This window comes from Tamandua tetradactyla (assembly GCF_023851605.1).
Source record: "Tamandua tetradactyla isolate mTamTet1 chromosome 22 unlocalized genomic scaffold, mTamTet1.pri SUPER_22_unloc_3, whole genome shotgun sequence".
NCBI lineage: Eukaryota > Metazoa > Chordata > Mammalia > Pilosa > Myrmecophagidae > Tamandua > Tamandua tetradactyla.
The window spans coordinates 1,445,907-1,471,684 of NW_027518253.1; the positions used below are offsets into that span (position 1 = coordinate 1,445,907).

At 35.9% G+C, this 25,778-nt stretch overlaps 2 long non-coding RNA genes, 1 other non-coding gene and 1 pseudogene across 6 annotated transcripts in view; 2 read left to right on the plus strand and 2 right to left on the minus strand.

Annotated features, from left to right (window-relative positions):
• LOC143672994 (uncharacterized) overlaps positions 1–11,012 on the minus strand; it is a 94,555-nt gene extending 83,543 nt beyond the window's left edge. Inside the window, exons 1-3 of one of the 4 annotated variants that reach the window (XR_013170122.1) lie at positions 10,876–11,010; positions 8,598–8,751; positions 8,054–8,136 (exon numbers count right to left, since the gene is read on the minus strand). This is a non-coding gene — a long non-coding RNA (uncharacterized LOC143672994). Of the gene's footprint in view, positions 1–7,959; positions 8,137–8,597; positions 8,752–10,875 lie in introns of those variants that run through there. The other 3 variants (XR_013170124.1, XR_013170123.1, XR_013170121.1) reach the window with 3 other exon arrangements.
• On the plus strand, positions 2,287–2,392 carry LOC143673014 (U6 spliceosomal RNA). The gene has a single exon (XR_013170140.1). It is a non-coding gene; the product is annotated as a U6 spliceosomal RNA (small nuclear RNA).
• A 33-nt stretch (positions 11,013–11,045) lies between the features above and the next one.
• LOC143672995 (uncharacterized) overlaps positions 11,046–25,778 on the plus strand; it is a 37,447-nt gene continuing 22,714 nt past the window's right edge. Inside the window, exons 1-2 of the long non-coding RNA XR_013170125.1 lie at positions 11,046–11,213; positions 20,017–20,100. This is a non-coding gene — a long non-coding RNA (uncharacterized LOC143672995). The remainder of the gene's footprint in view (positions 11,214–20,016; positions 20,101–25,778) is intronic.
• Positions 20,619–25,009, minus strand: LOC143672966 (N-acetyltransferase ESCO2 pseudogene; annotated as a pseudogene).

Genomic DNA, 25,778 nt, shown 5'->3' on the forward strand with positions numbered 1-25,778 from the left:
TGAAATTTGGAAAATATATATGTTGCTTGTGAAGTTTAATTTATTTGCTAATTTAAAATAATGTCTGATGCTTTAGAAAGCTACCCATGGTAACACTATACAAGATTAAGGCAGAGTACTTTAATACATAAACATGTAAGCAGAAAAGCACAATCCTTTATTTAACTATATAGCTTCTCAGTTATGCAAAAATATTAAATTCATGCAGACTATTTACAGCATGGGAAGTACACATATATATTTGACCCACCAGTTGCCTCATCACCATTTAATGACTTACATGCTCATGGCCACATAATTTATTGTCCTATCTAAGATATTTCCATTAATGAATGTGAGCTCTGGGATAATATGGGACAATTTCTGATGAGAATTGGGGACACTAATATAATTGGAGGAAATTCTGAAGTGCAATGGAATCACCAATATAATAGAAAGAGACAATGTGGAATGGGGATAATTGTATGATATTGGAAAATTGTTGAAGAGCATTGAATGTATAAAATATTTTGGAAAATTTCATTGAATTACTGTGGTGCAGTTATATTAGGAGAAATTTTTTGTTAAGTGAAAGATAATAAAACTAGCCTTGAGACAATTCTAAAGAGGAAAGATGTTACTAGAAACTTTACAATATGAATGGAGACTCAGGTATAATATTGGGCACATTCTCATGAGGAAGTTATATCTGTACCATATTGGGAAACTCCCAATTAAGAATATGCTTGCTAGTATGAAGATGAGAACCTTTCTGCAAAGAAAGTATACATATACAGCAGTTATTATTTCTGATGACAATTCAGGTTACCAAAGCAATATTTGTAAATTACTGATGAAAGATTTAGAGAAATGAAATAATGTTGGGAAATTTGCAAAGACAAATGAAAGTACAGGTATAATATTGGGAAATTTCTGATGATGAATGTGAACATTGGAATAATATAGCAAATTTTCAAATAAGCAATGGTGGCAGTGAAACCTCATAGGAACAACTAGTGATATTACATAATATGGAAATATTATGGTGAGGATTTGTGGCAGTGATATAATATTGGGTCTTCTGAAAAGAAATGTGACATTGGTATTTAATGGAGAAACTACTAATGAGGAATGGGGTACTAGTATAATTTGAAGAACTCCTGAAGAAAATTGAAGGCATCAATATAATACTGTAAAATTCATTGTGAGGATTTAGGGTTCTGATATAATATTCGGTATTTTCATAAAAGTAACTGCAGCATTGACTTAATATTGGACATTTAATAATATATGGAAGAATATGTATAATTTGGGGAAGCATATTGTGAAGACTGGAGGATACTGTTATAATAATAGAAAAGTTTCCATGAAGATGGTAGGAGCATTTTAATATTTGGAAATTTGTACTACAAATACAATGAGAAACATAGAATACATATAATATTGGGAAATTTTTGAAGGAGAATTGGATATAGGCATGTAGTGGGGATGAAACAATTTTACAAAATTTCCATGAGGAATCCATTCACTTGTATAATATGGGAAATCTGAAGAACTTGGATACAAGTAACATAAGAAACTTCTGCAATTTCTCATAAAAAATGAGGACATTGGTATAATACTGGGGAAATATATTCCAATGAGGAATTGGGATTCTGATATAATACAGGGAAACTACTAGAGATATTAGGTCATTGAAATAATATTATGAAACTTCAGATCAGTAAATTAGACATTGGTATAATATGGCAGAATACCTGAAATGAATGGCTGCACTATTATTGAAAATCTTCTCAAAAGAAATAGGGTAACCATAATCATATGGAAAAACTTAATATAAATGAGACATTGGAATAACATTGAAAAGCATCTGATGAAAATGTGGCAATTATGCAATAAGAAAAATTCCGATGATCAATGATCAACCTGGTATAATATTGGGAAAATACTGATGCAAAAATGTTTTCTTTTATAACAGATATCTTTTCAGAGTGTGGCCTCTGATGTCATTTGGGAAATCTTTCAAAGAGAATGTAGACACTTGTATTATATGAGTAGATAGACATATTGATGAATGGGTGCACCGTTCTAATATTGGAAAACTTTTGAAATGGAATAGGAATGCTGATATCATGTGAGTTGACTCCTGATCAATAAAGAGGAAATAGTGTAATAAATTGGACACACTTTGAAGAGGAATGTGGAACTGTTAAAACAAACAGAGAAACTTCTGTTGAGAAATGAGGAGATTTCATATAATACTGGGAAAGTTCTGATAAGAAGTTTCCTAAGAAATAGGGGCACTGAGTGCTCACTTTGGCAGCACATATACAACATTGGAATGATACAGAGAAGTTTAGCATGGCCCCTGTGCAAGGATGACACTCAGATTTGTGAAGTGTTCTATATTTAAAAAAAGAAAAGGAAGAAGAAATAGTGGCACTGGTATATGATGAGAAAATTCTTATGATATAGTGGAGTTAATTTCATAATGGAAAACTTCTGAAGATGATAAGGGAACTGGTGTCATGTGGACAAAATCTGAAGTATATGGGGATACCAATATAATATTTGGAGTTTAAAAAAAAAACAGTGGCCTGCCTTAATATTGGGAAACATATGATGAATATCTGGGCAATGGTATTATATGATAAAACTTCTGGTAGTAACAGAATGGTGTGATATATGTAGAACTCTGATTATGATTGTGGGTGCAGACAATAAGAGAATTTTGATACAGACTAAGGGTATGGGTAACATATGGAGGAAATCTGATAAGGAATGGGAACAGCAGCATATATTTTACTATCTTCTGAAGAAGAATGCAAGCAACAAAATATTATCAGAAATATTCTGATGAGGAAGTGTCCTGGAATTATATTAGCAAATGTCTGAAGAGGAATGTGGATACTGATAAATGGAGAAATTTGGATTTGTAATGGAGTCAGCAGTGAAATATTAGAAAATATATGATAGAGATTGATGGCATATATTTAATAATGATAAGTTTCCAATCAGAAATTGGAGGAATTACATAATAAATAGAAACTTCTATAATGAACTATCATGTTATGAAAATTCTAATGATGAAGGAAGCACTAAAGTTATATTAGAAAGTATAGATGATGAATGAAGACAATAGCACAAGAAGAGGTAATTGTGGATAAGGAAAGGGGCACTAGTATAATATTGGGGAAATTCTGAAGATGAATGGGAAAACTGGAATTTTATTCATGAAGTTGCAATGGAATTGGAAGAAATACTATAATATTGGGAAATTTCTGATGAGGAATCATGGCACCAGTATACTATTGGGGAGATTCTGATGAGGAACGGGGACAGTACTTAAATATTTAGAACTTCCAGTGAGATGTGAAGACCCTAGCATTATTTTGGGAAATGAAGAATTGGGACATAATAATATGGGATAATTCAGATAAGGAAGGAGGATACTTCTCATGTGAAATGGAGGCACTGTATATTACTGGTGAATTTTTTATGAGGAGTGCTGACTCTGGTTAATATTTTGGGGGATGTCTGATAAAATATACTGTGGAAAATATTGGGAAACTTTTGATGAGAATTGGATCCCCTCAAATCTGCTACTATCAGGAAACATGACAAAAATTGCAGTCCCTGTTATATTTGGAAACATCCTAGTAGAAATAAGGCTAACTTACAATAGTAGAGTCTTCTTCATGAGTAATAAGGCTGGAGTAAAAAGGGGAATAACTTAGGAATAAATCAGGCATCTAGGTCAAACTGGGCCACATATACAACAAATTTCAATCTATGAATAGAATAGTGGTACAAAATTATCATTTTGCTGATTTTAATTGAACACAGAGGTAATTTATTTATTTATACACAGTATTGATTTTGCTTTACACATATCATTGTTATGAAAGAGCATTAAAAAATTATTTTCTACTAACTTTTGTCTTAATTCTACATTTCTGGTATTTTTTTTTTTTTTTGCATGGGCAGGCACCAGGAATCGAAACTGGGTCTCCCGCATGGCAGGAGAGAGCTCTGCTTGCTGAGCCATCATGGCTCGCCCTCAGGGTATATCTTATTCTAAATGTTTTCACTACGATTTTGCTTTACACATATCATTTCTATGAAACAGCACTAAAGAATTAGTTTCTACTAACTTTTGTCTTAATTCTACATTTATTTCTTATTCCAAATGTTTTCACTACTGCTGCCTTCTAATCATAATTATTTCTTTTCTCCATCAAGCAACCTTTCTCTCCTACCATATTCACATGTTCAAATGCTACCACCTTTCACATCCTAATGAAGTACCAGTTTATTCAAGATACTTATCAACTGGTCATATTTTTCTTAGGCAATACATCTACTAGTGATGTCTTGTATTACCTTAGGCAGCACTCTTTATTTCTAGATTTACATAAAATCACACAAACCCTCTAGGGTAAGAATATTTCTGTCATCATCAGTGCTTGGTAGTAGAAGAATGGAAAAAATTGCAATGAAATGTTTAGTCATATAGAAAATTGATATGATATCAAGGGTTAAAGCAGGGAGTACAAATACATATAATAATTATTAGCAAGTTATATGTGTATCATAAAAAATTTAATGGTAATTCACCACAAAACTTAAAACTTTATACCTCTGAGTAATTTTTCCTCAAATTTTAATTTATATACTTCTGTTATTTCTCATACCTAATTATGTTTTCCTGATTTCACATTCAGGTACTTTAGCTTTTGAAATAGTTTTGTATATTCATTCTAGTCACCCTCTATAAGTGAGCAATAGTTTTCCTATCTCTGAAGCACAGCCAGCTGAAGTGCTGAGGTAGCATAATTGCAGATTATACATACACACATATTTATACATACATAAATATATAATACACATGTATATCTTCTGTGGTTGTATAAACAGTTTAGAAAAAAATGTTCACATTAGTTGAAACTCCTTGGCCCAGTGCTTTTAAAAGTTCTCCTGGGAAAGTAAAGTTTTCTATATGTATTGGCATTTCTATGGAATAGCTGTATTAATGAGTTTACAAAGCAAAATGTGCAGGATGAGTAGAAAGAAGCTTGCTTTTATTCCATTAGTAAAAGTTGCCCCTGAGGGGTCCTGTGTTGATTTAAAAGTCTTATTTTCCTCAGTGAAACCTTCTTCCAGGATTGTGCAGTAATTTACCTGTGTTAGTTTGACTATACCCCAACCTCCGAAAGGATATGGCTCTGCAGTTACCATGCAAACCCCATCTCCTCAGCTCTGAACCCTGATTCCACAGGAAAGAAAAATGGATCAAAGTCATGGCATTCTCTTCCTTTTTCCTCAGATTAGGAAATTACACCAGACAAAGGAGAAATCTTGTCAAGCAAGGTTTGGGATTGTTAAGGAAAATGTCAAATATCCTAGAAAAGGAGACCAGAGGTCTACAGGGAATATTTACAAAATTGCATCTAGATGTTACTCCTGAAGAAAAGATGGCCTTGACCCATAGCAAATGTCTGAGAATTATTTGAAGGATAGATGCTGGGGAAAGTTGGGCAATCTTGTCCACTCAGGTAGATTCATTTAAATAAGACTTAAGGAATTTATATTCACAATTTAATAACACACAGAATCTCACCAAATTTGCTTGAAAACACCAACACATGGTTTGGTTTCTGTAGTAGTCAGTATTTTCTCATCACTTTCCTTAACCATCATGCAATGGCCTTATGTCTACAGTTTATATATTTTTGCATATTCCCTGAAAAATCTCTTTCTCCCTCTCTTTCTTTTTGCCTTCATTCCCTATGCTGAACCCTTACATAGTACCATGCAGTACTCTAATTATAACATCATTTGAGAGTACAACCATATTTAAGAGCCTAGTCTCTTCTTTCCATTTTACATGTACTTATCCCACCTGCATGGTCAGTCACCTAATGCAGCTTCTTTGGCAGGGTAGGCACTACTGGAGACTCATATTCTGTAATTTGAAATTTTCTTCCTTATGATTTTCACCTCAATTAAAATGAATGGTTAAAAATGTCCATGAGTTTTTGGATTGTTGTCCCAAATTACTGTAGTTTAATAGTATATAACCAATGCTGGTAGATTTAAAAATCATAATAGTTACTGTACAGAATTTCTTTACTTTGATCTATTGCAGAAAATAGAGATCATACTGGTACTTGATTGGAATTACAATATATACAAATGGATTTGGCGTGAATTATGAAGTATTTTTGAGATAAGGATTTAAAAATCCAGGAATAGAATCTTACATTCTGTTGATTCACTTAACAAGCTCACTTTTCATATTTCATGCATTTCCATAATTTTATTACAAATCCTTCAACTATTTATAATATCCATGTTTTTCTTATTTTTCACTCTCAGGTGTTTTGATCATTAAGCATAGAGTACGTTGGATTATTTTTTCATTATTATATATTACTCCCTATATTTTAACATATATATATACCAATGCTTTTTCAAACTTTTTGATCCATTATATTTATATATGTTTCATACAAATTGCATACAGTAAAATTTTGTATTTATTTCATTCTGAATGTTATACTTGGCTAACTGCCGCTGTTTTTTACAAATATAATTGATATGCTAGGTTTAGTGGTGTGATACATTACTTGTTTTTTCTTTTTTTAAAATTGCTAATTGATTTTCCTGTACTTCTTTTGCCTTGGGGATCTCCTTTGAGGCTTTCTTGCCCTCTTAAATCACATGCTATTTTTAAATTCTTCATTTAATATGACAAATCTATTCACATCACTTTCACATTCAGAGTTTTCTGTGTGTACTCTGCCAATTTATTTTATTTATATAAAGTGAGTCCAACTCTGGCATTAATTTGTATCATAAGTAGAGAAGTATTATAACATACATTGTGGCTAAAGCAAGAAATAAATATCTACTGCAACCACACAGATTTATGGACATATGGTGAAATAATCAACAAAATGCTATTGGATTGTTCTAGAATTCATTCTCTAAACAATAAGAGTTTTAAAAGTTTAATCCATTACATAACTATTCCCCTTAACTATTTATTATTTTATCATTTAAAAATTCTATTTAATAAGATTACTCTACATTGGCTACAATAAACATTAACAAAAATATTAGTAAAAATTTAAATTCTATGGGGATGACTGCTTTTAGTATCTAAAGGATGCAATGTAAATTAATTTTGATTTCTACATTCCAGCAAGGGGTATTTTTTACAGTGTACTCTCTACTCTAAATAGATAAAAAATAGAGGTAAAATTGTATAAACCAATTAGTCTGTGCCTTGAAGATTTAATTAAGGCTTTGTGTTAATTGGACAATATATTAAATATTGATGCATGCCAGTTTAATTAAAAGAAAAAAATCACCTATGAAATTCAATAATACTTTATAAAAAGAAATATATTAATTGCTTACAATGCATTTTCACCAATAATTGTATATATATAAGGAAATTTTACTTACTGTCTTTTTTACATTTTTGGTAAAAATAAGAATGTTGGGGTTAAAATTAACTGTTTAAAGGCAATTGAGGGTGTTTTTGTATATCATTATAATTGAGAACACTGAAGTTCATATATTCTTATCTGGAAAGTTATAAGAAAAACTAAACAGAGCCACATTTTCAGTAATATAATTTATTCTTGGCAGAAATAGAATGAATAAGATTGTCCAATTCCCTTTATCTTTAAGTTCATATATTCTTATCTGGAAAGTTATAAGAAAAACTAAACAGAGCCACATTTTCAGTAATATAATTTATTCTTGGCAGAAATAGAATGAATAAGATTGTCCAATTCCCTTTATCTTTGACTATCTTGTTTTACTGAATAGTATATCTAACTTATTTCTTTTTTTTTTATTTCTCCTAAGAGAAAAGATAACCCACCTAGCATGGAGAGAGAGAATTGGACTATCGTGCAAGATATCATTCTAATTGGGATACCTACCTCTCAAGCACTAGAGTGCCTCTTGTTTTAAAATTTTTTATTGGCTTATTTGGTGACAGTACTTGGAAACACCCTCATCATTACCCTGATCCTTGTGGACTACAGGCTTCACCCACCCATGTATTTCTTCCTCAGCAATCTCTCTTTCAGTGAAATATTAACCACCACCTGTGCTGCTCCCAAGATGCTGGCAGGCTTCCTGTCAGAAAGGAATAGAACCTCATTTAGTGAATGCTTCATCCAATCCTATTTCTTCTTCCTGTCTGTATGCACTGAGTGTATCCTTTTTGCTGTCATGTCCTATGACCATTATGTGGCAATTTGCAGCACAATTCAGTATCTTACAATTATGACCGGCACCCTCTGTGTCCCTCTTGCTATTCTCTCCTGGGTAGGCAGCTTCCTCCTCATCCTACCATCTACCATCCTTAAAGCAGGACTGCCATACTGTGGCCCCAATGAGATTGATCATTTTTTCTGTGACAGTGCCCCATTCATCCACTTGGCCTGTGCTGATATACATGCCATTGAGTTGTTGAATTTCAACTCCCTTGTCCTACTCATCAGCTCCCTCTCACCCACAGTGGTCTCCTATGCTCACATCATTTCCACCATTCTGAAGATACCCTCAGCCCAAGGTCAACACAAAGCCTTTGCCACCTGTGCCTCTCACTTTACTGTGATCTCCATGGGCTATGGGATCTCCATCTTTGTCTATGTCTGTCCCTCCCAGAAGAGCAGCCTGCATCTCAACGAGATCCTCTTTATACTCTCCAGTGTCATCACACCTCTCTTGAATTCCTTCATCTTCAGTCTACGGAATGAAACCATGAAAGGTGCACTGAAGGATACTTTGTCCAAGGGCCAGGAGTTCCTTAAGAGGATGAGGTCTAAGTAATGGACTACTGAAGAGTCATCCCAACCATGGGAATTCTCAGTATTACTGAGAATGAGTACAGGACTTGATACTGTAAATGGTGGAATGCTGTAGTATATCTTCATATTATTTCCAATCATCAAAAGTATAGTTTGACTTGATTCATTTACATCTGATGTTTTAAATATTCAAATATTATAATGTTCTGGTGGTAGTACTGACACTTCTGGTGGTAAAAATAGAATTTAATATATATTTTGGTAACAGTGCTATTGGTTAAAGAGGGACAAAGTAGTACTAGAGTAATATAGGTGTATGTATTACTTGGTTGAGTTTGTATATACCAAATTTGGAAAGAAGAAACAATGCAGCAGCCTGGCTGATAATAAGGACACACACTCACATACATACCTATGATAAAACATAATCACAGGATATATTCTATAGTGCTTGAAGTCCAATAGTAACTTATTGTTGCATATCATTGAGGTCACTGCCTTTTTAATTAACTACATTAGCTAAATGTATTGGGTACATTTATTTATCACATATTCATGGATTGTCCTTTAGCATTTCAATTCTCTTTTATATCAGTTCATATTCTTTCTCATGAAGCACTTAGTTCGTTCCATTTGTCAAAGAAGGTTTGATTCTTCAATTAATTTAACATTTACTTGTATTATAAACTTCACCACATTAGAGGTGTAAGAAATAACCAAATCAATTATCACTAATCCAACCCTGTACCCTTGCCCTTGTGAATTTCTATTGTACTTTTAAATAATTGTTTTGCTTTTATTATTCCCTCAAAATACAATTTCTATATCAAGAAGACATTGACTTTCTTATAACAGGCTTCATCCTTATTAATGGATAAGAATACAAGAGGGAAACAACTGCAACCTGGCATTTCTGTCATCTTTTCATTCAGTTTTTTCTTTGCCTAGGAAGCTTTTCAGATTCCCAGCACATTCACCTTGCTCACTGATTGAGAACACAAAGTCAGTCCATGAGTTTCATATTCACAATTATTAATGGGGAAACATTATGTCAGCCCAAGCATTAAATATCCCAGGGATGTGATTTAATTATTTTGATTTAGCTATTTGCCTTTCCCATGATTAATCAAATGTAGCCAGGACTTTCATATATTGGCAGGTATCTGTGTGCATTTGAGAAAAACTAAGATCCAAGATGAACATAGAATAATGTGGGAGAGATCTGTCAATATTATACATATTCATCCATGTATAGAGAATGAGATTTCACCAGCCAGGGGGATTGATGTTGATTACTAAAGGGAAGTTGAGTTGGTGCTGTATAATGTAGGCAATGAGGACTAAGCTTAAACAAGGAGATTCACTGGATAGCATCAACCACTTGGTAATTTTATTTAAAAAAGTCACTGAAGAACTGTGATACCAAATATACAAATAAATAAGCAAAAACTAAACAAACAATGAAAACAAAACAAGGATTTGGGTACTGGAGGAATGAAAATTGGTGCAAATGATACATGGGGTGCGTGCATCAGGCAAAAGAATCCACTGCTTTTGTCTAGTAACTGCCATCCTGAAAACTGGTGCATGTTTGTGTGCTTGCATATATGTATGTACTTACATATATGTATGTGTACATATCCCAATATGGATCAGGCACATTTAAAAATTAATTTCATAATGAAAAATTTAACATTTGTAATGATTCTCTTGTTGGCACGAGTAAACTGACAACATAAGTTACTAACCATGAAGGAGACTCAGTATATATTCCGTCGTGAAATGATAGTTACAAAACTTTCTGCCATTAGGATAAAAATCGTGTAAAGCTTTTTAAAAGTGTGCATCTAATATCAAGCTTCTTCGTTCTCTTTTAGGAAGGGGTGTGTATGGCCCTTGTCTTCTGCTCCAGCTCATATATATTTTCTAGTTTACTGCACTCCCCATGTACTGTTTGCACAATTTTGAAGGCCAGCATTCCTAAGATAAAGTCGTCTCTCAGAGGGTGTTATCGTTTGCTGAACTACCAGACAATTTCCAGGTGGTTATTTAAATTACTCACCAACATTCACGGTATCTCCTCAGGGTAGGCTTCCATCTTCAAAGCTCTGGGTGGGGGGCGTCCGTGGATCCCAGTCCACTCTGTGGGTCTCAAACTGCCCAGGCCTCCCGCAGACCCCGCCTCAGCAGGACACGCCCCGCCCATGCCAACGACTGTGACATCAACAAAATAGCGCGTGCCCTGTCCCACGCGCTCTGCGCATGTGCAGCCATTGCCCACACTCGGGCTGTCCCAGGCTGTGTCTCCGCAGCAGGCGGCAGAGTCTCGGGGTTCCTCGGAGGAGCAGAGACAGGGGCGGTGCTCGGCGCAGGTCGAGAGGGGAGGCCAAGCCCCTGCAGGTATGTCCAAGGTCGCTCTGTGGGTGTCAGGCCAAGGCGGGGACTGCGGGGTCTCAGCGACTGGGCAGAGTTGGGCCTTGGGAGCTGCCACCATCTCCGGGAGTCGGGAAAGGGTCAGGTCACGGCCTTGGGAGGGGCCGGGTAGGGGGTCAGGGGAAGGTCGAGGAAGGTGTCCTGGTGCGGCCTAAGGAGGGCCTTGGGCCAGGTTCCGGAGAGGGTCGGGAAACGGTTAGGATGTAGCCTGGGGAGGGCCCCAGGCAGGGGTCAGGAGAGGGTTGGGAAAGGGTTAGGGTGCAGCCTTGGGAGGACTTCAGGCTGGGGTCAGGGGAGGGTCAAGGAAGGTGTCCGGGTGCGGCCTGGCGAGGGCCTCGGGCTGGGGTCAGGGGAGGGTCGGGGTCAGGGGAGAGTCGGGAAAGGGGCAGGGTGCAGCCTTGGGGTGGGTCTCGGGCCAGGGTCAGGGGAGGGTCGGGAAAGGGTTAGGATGTAGCCTGGGGAGGGCCTCCGGCCCGGGTCAGGGGAGGGTCGTGGAATGTGTCGACAGGACCTCCTGGGAAGAGCCTGGGGCCGAGTCTGAGGAGGGTCGGGACCCTTCCTTCTCTGGAGGTTTCGCGCGCTGCCGCGGGGTGGACAGGTGAAGGCCTGGGGAGGCCGCGCGGGGCGTGGACCCTCCACCCACCACATCGGCGCGGCAGGTCTGGGTGCTGCTGCTTAGACATCAGGTTTAGTGCCGGAGAGACTTTGGACCAAAGCCAACGGCTGCCGGTAAGTGGGCAGCTGAATCTCTGCAAGCCTCAGATACTCATCTTTTAATTGAGTCTATTTTATCCCATGTACCACCAACACATAACCTTTGTCATGCTCTGTATTAAATAGGGTAGTATATTCTCAGAGGGGAGCTGCTTTTATTGCAAAGCATAGTATTTTCTTCATTGTTGACCCATTTAACCACACAACCATCCTTTGGATTGGTGCCACTGTCTCCATTTTAATAAAGCAGCTAAAAATTCAGAAATAGAAAGTGATTTGCCCACAATTACCACATAAGCAGATAATAGGCAATTAGATATTCATTGTTATATTCTATAGTCCATCCCCTTTTCCACAATAAAACACACAGTCTTTATTCCTGAGCACCACCAGGTCAGAATTATGGAGTGTAGTGACCTAATCTTACCTCCTCAGAACCCAGGGATCAAAAGGTAAATGAACGTCCTTCCTCCTTCCTCCTCCAACCTGGTCTCAAAGGACAGTTAAAGAGGACAAAGTAAATTGAAACCACAAATTGAGCACTCAGCATTAAGTTTTACTACAGAACCTATTCAGGCCAAGGTTGGAGAGGAAAAATGGGACTTTTCTTAAAGATGAAAACTGGGACTCATCCATGCTCCATGTTATGAAAGTGATGTAATGCCTTTGACTGGCTGCTGCTATCTGGGTTTCCTATTAGTCATTGTGTAAAAGCCCCAGGCTGGTTTCTGCTCATATGTGGATTTTCAGGTTCATGGCATCTAGTTGTTTTTGCAACATGTAAGAAGTTGCCAATTTGGAATTGTGGTACCCAGTTGTTATTTTAGTAGAAGTTAGGTTTTTGCCACTGTCAGCAGAGTAGATGGTCACATGAGAGTTCATTAAGGCCTAATTAAATTTTACACTAGGCCCAAGGCACGGTTTGAGGGGACAGTGAATTCCAGAACACTGTATTAGATTTGTGGCAAAGACATAATATCAGGATGGTACATGAAAATGTATTCAAAGTTATCTAATTCCTCCTTATTTTAAAAATCATAAAATTGAAACTAAGTCCCTAGGTTCCTGAGTTGTGAAAGCTGAGGTAGACCTGAAGTCTCGAGGTCCACTGTTGTTTATCATACTGAAGTTAAAACAACCTTCTTGGAAAAGTGATTTTGAGAATCTGCAGTTTAGGGAGAAGAAACATCTCATTGTTGAGAGCTTTCAAAAGACTTTCTAAGCTTGTGAAATTTAGTATATTAACAGGAAAAATTGTTCCAACATGTAACTGCAAAATCATTCCATGCCAATGAATATTTCTCTTCAATATCATTTGTAATATCAGTGTAGGATTCCATCATTGGATATATTATACACCTTGCTTAACTAATTATTTGATGTTTATATTTCAAATTCTTTTGTGTTATTTACTATAAACAGACATAGTTTTTAAAGCAAACAGTAGGAAGTAAATGCTTCAATTTACTCAATAAAAATGTCCCAGGTTCATTAAGATTATGTCAGAGTCACCCATGGAGAGATGAACATTCGTCATGGCCATTCTTTTTTTTTTTTTTATAGTTTTTTTATTAATTAAAAAAAGAATTAACAAAACAATTAGAAATCATTCCATTCTACATGTACAATCAGTAATTCTTAGTAACATCACATAGTTGCATATTCATCATTTCTTAGTACATTTGCATCGATTTAGAAAAAGAAATAAAAAGACAACAGAATAAGAATTAAAACATTAATAGAAAGAAAAAAAAAACCAAAAAACCTATACCTCACATGCAGCTTCATTCAGTGTTTTAACATAATTGCATTACAATTGGGTAGTATTGTGCTGTCCATTTCTGAGTTTTTATATCCAGTCCCGTTGTACAGTCTGTATCCCTTCAGCTCCAATTACCCCTTCTCTCTTTTTTTTTTTTAACTAACGGAAAAAAAGAAATTAACCCAACATTTAGAAATCATACCATTCTACATATGCAATCAGTAATTCTTAACATCATCACATAGATGCATGATCATCAATTCTTAGTACATTTGCATCGGTTTAGAAGAACTAGCAACATAACCGAAAAAGATATAGAATGTTAATATAGCGACAAAAATAAAAGTAATAATAGTAAAGTCAAAACAAAACAAAACAAAACAAAACAAAAACCAATAGCTCAGATGCAGCTTCATTCAGTGTTTTAACAAGATTACTTTACAATTAGGTATTATTGTGCTGTCCATTTTTGAGTTTTTGTATCTAGTCCTGTTGCACAGTCTGTATCCCTTCAACTCCAATTGCCCATTATCTTACCCTGTTTCTACCTCCTGCTGGACTCTGTTACCAATGACATATTCCAAATTTATTCTCGAATGTCTGCTCACATCAGTGGGACCATACAGTATTTGTCTTTTAGTTTTTGGCTAGACTCACTCAGCATAATGTTCTCTAGGTCCATCCATGTTATTACATGCTTCATAAGTTTATCCTGTCTTAAAGCTGCATAGTATTCCATCGTATGTATATACCACAGTTTGTTTAGGCACTCTTCTGTTGATGGAGATTTCGGCTGTTTCCATCTCTTTGCAATTGTAAATAATGCTGCTATAAGCATTGGTGTGCAAATGTCCGTTTGTGTCTTTGCCCTTAAGTCCTTTGAGTAGATTCCCAGCAATGGTATTGCTGGGTCGTATGGCAATTCTATATTCAGCTTTTTTAGGAACCGCCAAACTGCCTTCCACAGTGGTTGCACCTTTTGACATTCCCACCAACAGTGGATAAGTGTGCCTCTTTCTCCGCATCCTCTCCAGCACTTGTCATTTTCTGTTTTGTTGATAATGGCCATTCTGGTGGGTGTGAGATGATATCTCATTGTGGTTTTGATTTGCATTTCTCTAATGGCCAGGGACATTGAGCATCTCTTCATGTGCCTTTTGGCCATTTGTATTTCCTCTTCTGATAGGTGTCTGTTCAAGTCTTTTTCCCATTTTGTAATTGGGTTGGCTGTCTTTTTGTTGTTGAGATGAACAATCTCTTTATAAATTCTGGATACTAGACCTTTATCTGATATATCATTTCCAAATATTGTCTCCCATTGTGTAGGCTGTCTTTCTACTTTCTTGATGAAGTTCTTTGATGCACAAAAGTGTTTAATTTTGAGGAGCTCCCATTTATTTATTTCCTTCTTCAGCGTTCTTGCTTTAGGTTTAAGGTCCATAAAACTGCCTCCAGTTGTAAGATCCATAAGATATCTCCCAACATTTTCCTCTAACTGTTTTATGGTCTTAGACATAATGTTTAGATCTTTGATCCATTTTGAGTTAACTTTTGTATAGGGTGTGAGAGATGGGTCTTCTTTCATTCTTTTGCATATGGATATCCAGTTCTCTAGGCACCATTTATTGAAGAGACTGTTCTGTCCCAGGTGAGTTGGCTTGACTGCCTTATCAAAGATCAAATGTCCATAGATGAGAGGGTCTATATCTGAGCACTCTATTCAATTCCATTGGTCGATATATCTATCTTTATGCCAATACCATGCTGTTTTGACCACTGTGGCTTCATAATATGCCTTAAAGTCCGGCATCGCTAGACCTCCAGCTTCGTTTTTTTTCCTCAAGATGTTTTTAGAAATTCGGGGCACCCTGCCCTTCCAGATAAATTTGCTTATTGGTTTTTCTATTCCTGAAAAATAAGTTGTTGGGATTTTGATTGGTATTGCATTGAATCTGTAAATCAATTTAGGTAGGATTGACATCTTAACTATATTTAGTCTTCCAATCCATGAACACGGTATGCCCTTCCATCTATTTAGGTCTTCTGTGATTTCTTTTAACAGTTTTTTGTAGTTTTCTTTATATAGGTTTTTTGTCTTTAGGTAAATTTATTCCTAGGTATTTTATTCTTTTAGTTGCAATTGTAAATGGGATTCGTTTCTTGATTTCCCCCTCAGCTTGTTCATTACTAGTGTATAGAAATGCTACAGATTTTTGAATGTTGATCTTGTAACCTGCTACTTTGCTGTACTCCTTTATTAGCTCTAGTAGTTTTGTTGTGGATTTTTTCGGGTTTTCGACGTATAGTATCATATCGTCTGCAAACAGTGATAGTTTTACTTCTTCCTTTCCAATTTTGATGCCTTGTATTTCTTTTTCTTGTCTAATTGCTCTGGCTAGAACCTCCAACACAATGTTGAATAATAGTGGTGATAGTGGACATCCTTGTCTTGTTCCTGATCTTAGGGGGAAAGTTTTCAATTTTTCCCCATTGAGGATGATATTAGCTGTGGGTTTTTCATATATTCCCTCTATCATTTTAAGGAAGTTCCCTTGTATTCCTATCTTTTGAAGTGTTTTCAACAGGAAAGGATGTTGAATCTTGTCAGATGCCTTCTCTGCATCAATTGAGATGATCATGTGATTTTTCTGCTTTGATTTGTTGATATGGTGTATTACATTAATTGATTTTCTTATGTTGAACCATCCTTGCATACCTGGGATGAATCTACTTGGTCATGATGTATAATTCTTTTAATGTGTTGTTGGATACGATTTGCTAGAATTTTATTGAGGATTTTTGCATCTATATTCATTAGAGAGATTGGTCTGTAGTTTTCTTTTTTTGTAATATCTTTGCCTGGTTTTGGTATGAGGGTGATGTTGGCTCCATAGAATGAATTAGGTAATTTTCCCTCTGCTTCGATTTTTTTGAAGAGTTTGAGGAGAATTGGTACTAATTCTTTCTGGAACGTTTGGTAGAATTCACATGTGAAGCCATCTGGTCCTGGACTTTTCTTTTTAGGAAGCTTTTGAATGACTAATTCAATTTCTTTACTTGTGATTGGTTTGTTGAGGTCATCTATGTCTTCTTGAGTCAAAGTTGGTTGTTCATGTCTTTCCAGGAACCCGTCCATTTCATCTAAATTGTTGTATTTATTAGCGTAAAGTTGTTCATAGTATCCTGTTATTACCTCCTTTATTTCTGTGAGGTCAGTAGTTATGTCTCCTCTTCCATTTCTGATCTTATTTATTTGCGTCCTCTCTCTTCTTCTTTTTGTCAATCTTGATAAGGGCCCATCAATCTTATTGATTTTCTCATAGAACCAACTTCTGGTCTTATTGATTTTCTCTATTGTTTTCATGTTTTCAATTTCATTTATTTCTGCTCTGATCTTTGTTATTTCTTTCCTTTTGCTTGCTTTGGGATTAATTTGCTGTTCTTTCTCCAGTTCTTCCAAGTGAACAGTTAATTCCTGCATTTTTGCCTTTTCTTCTTTTCTGATATAGGCATTTAGGGCAATAAATTTCCCTCTTAGCACTGCCTTTGCTACATCCCATAAGTTTTGATATGTTGTGTTTTCATTTTCATTTGCCTTGAGGTATTTACTAATTTCTCTTGCAATTTCTTCTTTGACCCACTCGTTGTTTAAGAGTGTGTTGTTGAGCCTCCACGTATTTGTGAATTTTCTGGCATTCCGCCTATTATTGATTTCCAACTTCATTCCTTTATGATCCGAGAAAGTGTTGTGTATGATTTCAATCTTTTTAAATTTGTTAAGACTTGCTTTGTGACCCAGCATATGGTCTATCTTTGAGAATGATCCATGAGCACTTGAGAAAAAGGTGTATCCTGCTGTTGTGGGATTTAATGTCCTATAAATGTCTGTTAAGTCTAGCTCCTTTATAGTAATATTCAGATTCTCTATTTCTTTATTGATCCTCTGTCTAGATGTTCTGTCCATTGATGAGAGTGGGAAATTGAAGTCTCCAACTATTATGGAATTTGTGTCTATTTCCTTTTTCAGTGTTTGCCGTGTATTCCTCATGTCTTTTGGGGCATTCTGGTTCAGTGCGTAAATATTCATGATTGTTATGTCTTCTTGTTGAATTGTTCCTTTTATTAGTATATAGTGTCCTTCTTTGTCTCTTTTAACTGTTTTACATTTGAAGTCTAACTTGTTGGATGTTAGTATAGCCACTCCTGCTCTTTTCTGGTTGTTATTTGCATGAAATATCTTTTCCCAACCTTTCACTTTCAACCTGTTTATCTTTGGGTCTAAGATTTGTTTCCTGTAGACAGCATATAGAAGGATCCTGTTTTTTAATCCATTCTGCCATTCTATTTCTTTTGATTGGGGAATTCAGTCCATTAACATTTAGTGTTATTACTGTTTGGATAATATTTTCCTCTACCATTTTGCCTTTTGTATTATATATATCATATCTGACTTTCCTTCTTTCTACACTCTTCTCCATACCTCTCTCTTCTGTCTATTTTTATCTGACTCTAGTGCTCCCTTTAGTATTTCTTGCAGAGCTGGTCTCTTGGTCACAAATTCTCTCAGTGACTTTTTGTCTGAGAATGTTTTAATTTCTCCCTCATTTTTGAAGGACAATTTTGCTGGATATAGGAGTCTTTGTTGGCAGTTTTTCTCTTTTAGTAATTTAAATATATCATCCCACTGTCTTCTAGCCTCCATGGTTTCTGCTGAGAAATCTACACATAGTCTTATTGGGTTTCCCTTGTATGTGATGGATTGTTTTTCTCTTGCTGCTTTCAAGATCCTCTCTTTCTCTTTGACCTCTGACATTCTAACTAGTAAGTGTCTTGGAGAATGCCTATTTGGGTCTAATCTCTTTGGGGTGCGCTGCACTTCTTGGATCTGTAATTTTAGGTCTTTCATAAGAGTTGGGAAATTTTCAGTGAAAATTTCTTCCATTAGTTTTTCTCCTCCTTTTCCCTTCTCTTCTCCTTCTGGGACACCCACAACACGTATCTTTGTGCGCTTCATATTGTCCTTGAGTTCCCTGATACCCTGTTCAAATTTTTCCATTCTTTTCCCGATAGTTTCTGTTTGTTTTTGGAATTCAGATGTTCCATCCTCCAAATCACTAATTCTATCTTCTGTCTCTTTGAATCTATCATTGTAGGTATCCATTGTTTTTTCTATCTTTTCTACTTTGTCCTTCACTTCCATAAGTTCTGTGATTTGTTTTTTCAGTTTTTCTATTTCTTCTTTATGTTCAGCCCATGTCTTCTTCATGTCTTCCCTCAATTTATCGATTTCGTTTTTGAAGAGGTTTTCCATTTCTGTTCGTATTTCAGCATTAGTTGTCTCAGCTCCTGTATCTCATTTGGTTTGTTCCTTTGACTGGGCCATATTTTCAATTATTTGAGCGTGATCCGTTATCTTCTGTTGGCGTCTGCGCATTTAGACAGATTTCCCTGTGTATTGGATCCAATAGTTAGGAGGATTTTTCTGTGAAATCTCTGGGTTCTGTTTTTCTTATCCTGCCCAGTAGGTGGCGCTCGTGGCACACGTTTGTCTGCGGGTCCCACCAGTAAAAGGTGCTGTGGGACCTTTAACTTTGGAAAACTCTCGCTGTCCGGGAGGTTCGCTAGCCGAAGCGGCTTGGAAGAGTTCTAGCCGGCCCGGGAACCGAACGCAGGGAGGGTTGCTGGCCGCCGCAGCCCGGGAAAGCGCCCGTCCAAATTTCCTAGTCGGCCCGGGCGACAAGCGTGGTGGGAGGGCGCCAGCGGCAGCAGCCCACCCGGGAGAGTGCACGTTCCCGGGGAGTCACGGGTTTGGAAGGGGCCTCCCCCACCCGTCACCGTTCTCCACGGCCTGGGGATTTCCGATCCAATTCTCTCAGTTGGTCCGGGGGGCCGCGCGTGGTGTGGCCACCAGCCGCCGCGGTTTCAGGGGACCGCCTCTCCAATTCTCCCAGCCGGCCCGGGAAGGGGGAAGGGAGTTACTCCGGCCCGGGAAGGGGGAAGGGAGCGCCACCCGTGCGCCTCAGCGATCTCACCCAAGCGGCTTCTCTCAGCCAGCCAGCTTTTCCAGGATGGGGTACGCTGTCTTTTTTATCTCTGTTGTGGCTTTGGGCGCTGTTCTGTATTGTTTCTACTCCCCTAGTAGCTGTCCTGGAGAAGAAACTAAGATCCGCGCGTCTTACTTAGCCGCCATCTTCCCTAAGTATTTCTTCGCCATTCTTAATTGCATATGGAAAGTCAAAGATATTTTTTTCCAAAGGTTTATTATTTAGAAAAATGTATGGGAATTTCTCATAGGTGGCTTCTGGAGCTGCAAGATAAGGTCCTATGACTCCTGTCAGCTTCCCCTTCCCTGGAGCATCAGAAATGAATAAATTCCAGGTGAGTTGTTTAACCCTCATTTTGTATCATAGTATGTGTGTATATTTTAGTAAGTTTTATGAAATAATGTCCATAAAATGAAAAGTGGTTAAAAATCACCTTCAGTGAAAGTATTGTTTAAATAGCCAGTAATTCTCAAAGTGTGGTCTCTAGTCCCCAGGAACCTTTCCAGAGTTCTGTGAGGTCAAGATCATTTTTGTAATATGAAGATGCTAACTGTTGACATTTTTTTTAGTGGTGCAAAAGCAATAATGAATAGATTGCTGCTGTTGGGCATAAAGCAAGGCAGTGACACTACTCTTTCCTTATGTTTTTTATGTAAAAATTTTTAATTTTCTATGTAGCAAGATACACCATAAAAAGGTTAAAAATCATGTGATGATACTTGCCTATGTATACAGAGTATATCTTTGGAAAATATACAGAGAAAACTGTTAATGTTGGATACCTCCAGTGATGGGAACTGGGTGTTTGGAGGAGGACGTGAGGATAGTTAGAAGGATTGGAGGAAACACTTTTTATTGCACACCCTTTTGTGAATTCTTATATTTAATTCCTTCCAGAAGTCTCTGCTGAACATGCTGTAGTTCATCTTCAGGGTTAGCTGTATAGATTATGCCACAAGACTTGTACATAGTAGCCCAAATATATTTCTGACCTGCATCTGTGATGGCCTTTACTTTCTTTATTTCTGTGTCTGGTATTTTTCTGCGTATTGGTCTGTTTCAAGAAGTTAGTAGATATGATGGATCCCACAGAAGACTTGTTCTTCAGCTAGAGACCTTCTTGTATTGACTGAAGGCACACTGAAGATGGGATAGACAATGGGCTCAAAAGGAACTGTCTTCTTGCTTTCACTAGGAGGATCCTTTGAAGAAAAATGCTTACTTTCATCAAGTTTACATTCTCTTGAAGAAACCGATGAATCCTTCATTAATTTTTCTTCATTTTTACTTCTTGAACTCAATAGCTCAATGGTCAGTTCATTTCCTAGCAACAAGCACTCTGGTACTTGCCTTGTCATAAAAGTTTTTCTTTCACTGACAGTCTCTAAATCAGAATCTTCAGTCACTTTTTATTTATTCTTTTGGGTGAATTCCAGTAATGATTTATTTTCCAGAGACAATTTCTTGAAAGAGGATTTTTTTTCTATTAACAAAAAATGTTGCTCCAGCCTGGAGTGTAACTTGTGGTTTTATTTTTTGGCTTAGAACTGAAGGAGCATTCAGATTATTTATAGATGAATAACAATTATTTTCTTTTTCCACACATGACTCAAAGGTCACTCTATTTTGTGAGGAATTTTTAGAATTCTTTGACACAGGCTTGATGCACTTATAATTTGGTTGGCACTGAGCAGTTAACTCTTCTGTGTTTCTTTGTTCATCTCCTTGGACCAGAGAGGTTTTACCTGTATTTTTTTCATCATACTAGGTAAAGGTTTATCTTCATTATTAGTTTTCAGACAAGTGGGTCTACTCTCTTTTACCAGCTTTCTCTGTAATGGATTGAGGTACCACTTATCTTTGTTGTAAAAGAATAGAGTGAATAGTGGAACAGTAGGTTTAAATGGTGAGCCTTGATTTGCAGATGGAAATCTATTTTATTAGTTGTTGGAAATTATGTATAAATCAGACTTGAAATGAAGTGGCCTTCTTGAAAATGATGCACCTCTTCTTCATTTTTTGTCACTGCTTTGGAGAATGTGCTTTTTTTTAGGTCATTGAAATATATTTTCAGAGAAGTCCAAAATTAATTTCTTTGATGGAATGTCTGATAACAGATGATCACAGCTTGAAGAATATTATTTCCTTTTCATTGGGAAAGCTGCCATCTTCTAAGTTGAACGCCTGTGACTCAGAGCCAGCACACTTCCCTTATGGTTTTTATTTTGCTTTTTTTATTAGAGAAGTTGTGAGTTTACAGAACAATCATGCTTAAGTACAGGATTCCAGTGTACCATCCCACCGCCAAAACATTGCATTGGTATGAAACATTTGTTAGAATTGATGATAGCACTTTTTTGTAATTGTACTTCTTTTTAAACAGTAGTTAGCTTTGTAAGAATTGATGAAAGATTATTAAAATAGTACTATTAACTATCATTCATCATTTACATTAGGTGCATTTTTTCCATATCCCACCCTATTGTTAACACCTCGTATTAGTTGTACATCTGTTATAATTCATGAACAAACAGTTAACTCTATCTCATCAACTTCAAGAGGCCAAGAGCTTAATGTTACAGGAATAAAGGATGGAATACACAAAATGAAGTGCATCCACCATGAATGTAACTGTTTTTTTTGTAGTTTTTTTAATTAAAAAAATTAACAAACACAACATTTAGAAATCATTCCATTCTACATATACAATCAGTAATTCTTAATATCATCACATAGATGCATATTCATAATTTCTTAGTACATTTGCATCGATTCAGAAAAAGAAACAGAAAGACAACAGAAAAACAAATAAAATGATAATAGAGAGAAAAAAATAAAAATAAAAAATAAAATTAAAAAACTATACCTCAGATGCAGCTTCATTCAGTGTTTTAACATAATTTCATTACAATTAGGTATTATTGTGCTGTCCATTTCTGAGTTTTTGTATCCACTCCTGTTGCACAGTCTGTATCCCTTCAGCTCCGATTACCCATTATCTTACCCTATTTCTATCTCCTGATGGTCTCTGTTACCAATGACATGTTCCAAGATTATTCTCTAATGTCAGTTCAGAATGTAACTGTTTTAAAACTGAAATTACTGGATTCAAAAAATCTGGACTAAAATTTCTCTACTTTCATGTGAAAATGAGACTTCATAGTAAAAATGCTATATTTTCATACAACTGTTTTACATAATGCAAAATCCATGTCCATTTTAAAACTTATGTAGCCTTTGTATCCCTGTAAAACTTCTAAATAAATTCATTATCTGTTCTTATTTAGTATAGTAAATATATTTCTCTTCCAATCAATAGTATCAGTTAACCTAAGCAGAATAGATTTAAGTGCTAAGCATAAGGCAACTGATTGATCCTTGAGAAAACCAGATCTCAGATTTGAAAATATACAGTGGTTTTGTCTTACACATAAATGGACATGTTGATTTTGTAAATCTTAAATTAGAAGAAATTGAACAAAGTGTCCTAAACCAAATAAGTATCAGGAACCACTTTATCTACTCCATGTGGTAATAGAAAGGTATCTGAAGAATTTCAGTGATAAACCTTGGGAAAAAGCATTCTATGAGTTGTTATATGCTGGAACAGGATACCATTCCACTCTTGTGGGATGAAAGATGTAATGGAGCTAATTAACCCAGATTGTTGGCCAGAGGTCTCTGTATTATCTTATATTACCTCAGGACCCCTAAAATGGTTGTGATTCCTGGGATAGATCCTGATAGCTGAAATAAAAAGCCTTAGCACAATCTACTGAGATAATCATGGTTCTTCTCTATTGACCTATTGATTTAAAGTCTGTTACATGAATAAACATTCTAATACTAGTTGATTCTTACATTCCTGAAATAAACCCACATTATTATGGTGAGTTAATCATTACATATTACAGAGTATGATTTCCTTGTGCTTCAATATTTTTTAACATATGCTTATAAGGTTTTTCTATGTTTTTCTTGTGATATCCTACTTGGTGGGTTTTGTGTGAGAGTTGCATTTGGGCTAGAAAGGTTGGACATGGGCCTAATGTTTTCATTCAGGAAACTATTATTAAAATTATAAACCTTAAAATTGTCATTTTTATGGTTTCCATAATAAAAACACTGCCTGCTGGGCCACGGTGGCTCAGCACAAAAGAATACTTGCCTGCCATGCCCAAGGACCCGGGTTCAATTCCCAGTGCCTGCCCATGTAAAAAAAAAAACAAACAAAAAAACACTGCCTGCTTGTGTGTGTCTACTCTTTTCAAAATTTTTCATAAATATTAACTTTATAATAATGCTTTGGTGGTTTCTGATAGAAAAATAGGAGGCAATGCAATGTGAACTTTTGGTGCTTGGGCCAAATCCAGTAAGAGGACATCTCCTGTACAGAGGAATTTCCATGGAACAAGTCAGATGTTGAGAACATTAACTTGATTTTATTCCCTGTAGTTTCCATGGCATCTAAGACAGTACCTGGGTTATTGATGTTTTGCTTTCTCTCTAAAGAACTTCTGGAGTTTATTGATTCTAGCATATTCTGCTCTTATGCATCTTTATTATTTTTTCAAAAGTCATATATGCTTATTACAAATGAAAAATGAATACATAAAGGTATAAATGAATATTCAAAATAAAATTAACTATAATCGGAGAGTTAAGTATCATTATCATTTTGGTAAACATCTATCCAAATACAAAACCAGGAAAAATAGTGCTACACAGGATATGTCATCATATCAAATGAAACTCATCACATTTTAACAGTTATTCTTAATGTTAAAGGAAGATTTTTTAAAAATTCCCTCCATTCACCATCATATCAACAAAAGGCAGCCCCCTTGCCAAATAAAAAGAACAAGAAATTCAAAAGGCTCAAGTGAGAATTACACATACAAACAGAAAGCAAAGCCATCCCATGGTAACAAGTAGCCAAGACTAAGCATTTTATCGAGTGGATTAGAAAGAATCAAATATTCCTTGATGAAATACTAGATTGATGACTCTGGATTATACATTAATTTGAAAATATGCATGTCAGAAACTGACAAAGGAAGCCTTACAAGCAGGGGACATACATTTAAAATGTTCAGAGGAAATTCAGCAAATCATGAAGCAGTTTGCATTTGGCAAAGACCTGACCTGTAGTTGGAAATATCTTAATTTAAATTCCAGCACAAACATTTTTAAGCAATCAAACTTCTGTGAACAGCAGTTTCTTCATTTTCAAAGACGGTCATGTCTTCTTATGGGAACAACATAGGATACTGTCTATAAAGTGATTAGCACAATGACAAAGACTCAAACTCAGTAAATGATTGATATATTTGCATGTATGTGTATATGAGGTCACATTTACATAATATCATATTTATTTCTGAATTTTTCACAACATATTATAATTTGATATATAATCATGCTTATGTTAATTTTCATATAAACTCTTCTATATAGTTCCATAATTATTTTTAAATGTTTTTATTGAGAAGTCTTCACACACATATTTCCATATAGTGTATAACTGATGGCTCACAATATCATAATATAACTGTGTATTTATCACCATGATCATTTTTTAAGAATATTTGCATCACTCTAGAAAAAGAAATAAAAAGACAAAAGAAAAAACTCATACATACCATGCACCTTACCCCTTCCTCTCATTGACTGCTATTATTTACGTCTACCCAATTTACTTTGCCTTTTCTCTCCCCTGTTATTTATTTATTTATTAACCAGAGTTGTTTTCTCATCTGTCCATACACTGGATAAAACGAACGTTGAAGTTTTCACAATCACACAGTTACATTGTAAACATTATATCCTTATACAATCATTTTCAAGAATCAAGCCTACTAGAAAACAGCTCAACAGTTTCTTGTCCTTCCCTCTACCCATTCTGGTACAATATAAACTAAAAAGGGATATCTATATAATGCACAAGAATAACTTCTAGGTTAACCTCTCAACTCTGTTCAAAATCTCTCAGCCTTTGAAACTTTGTCTCAT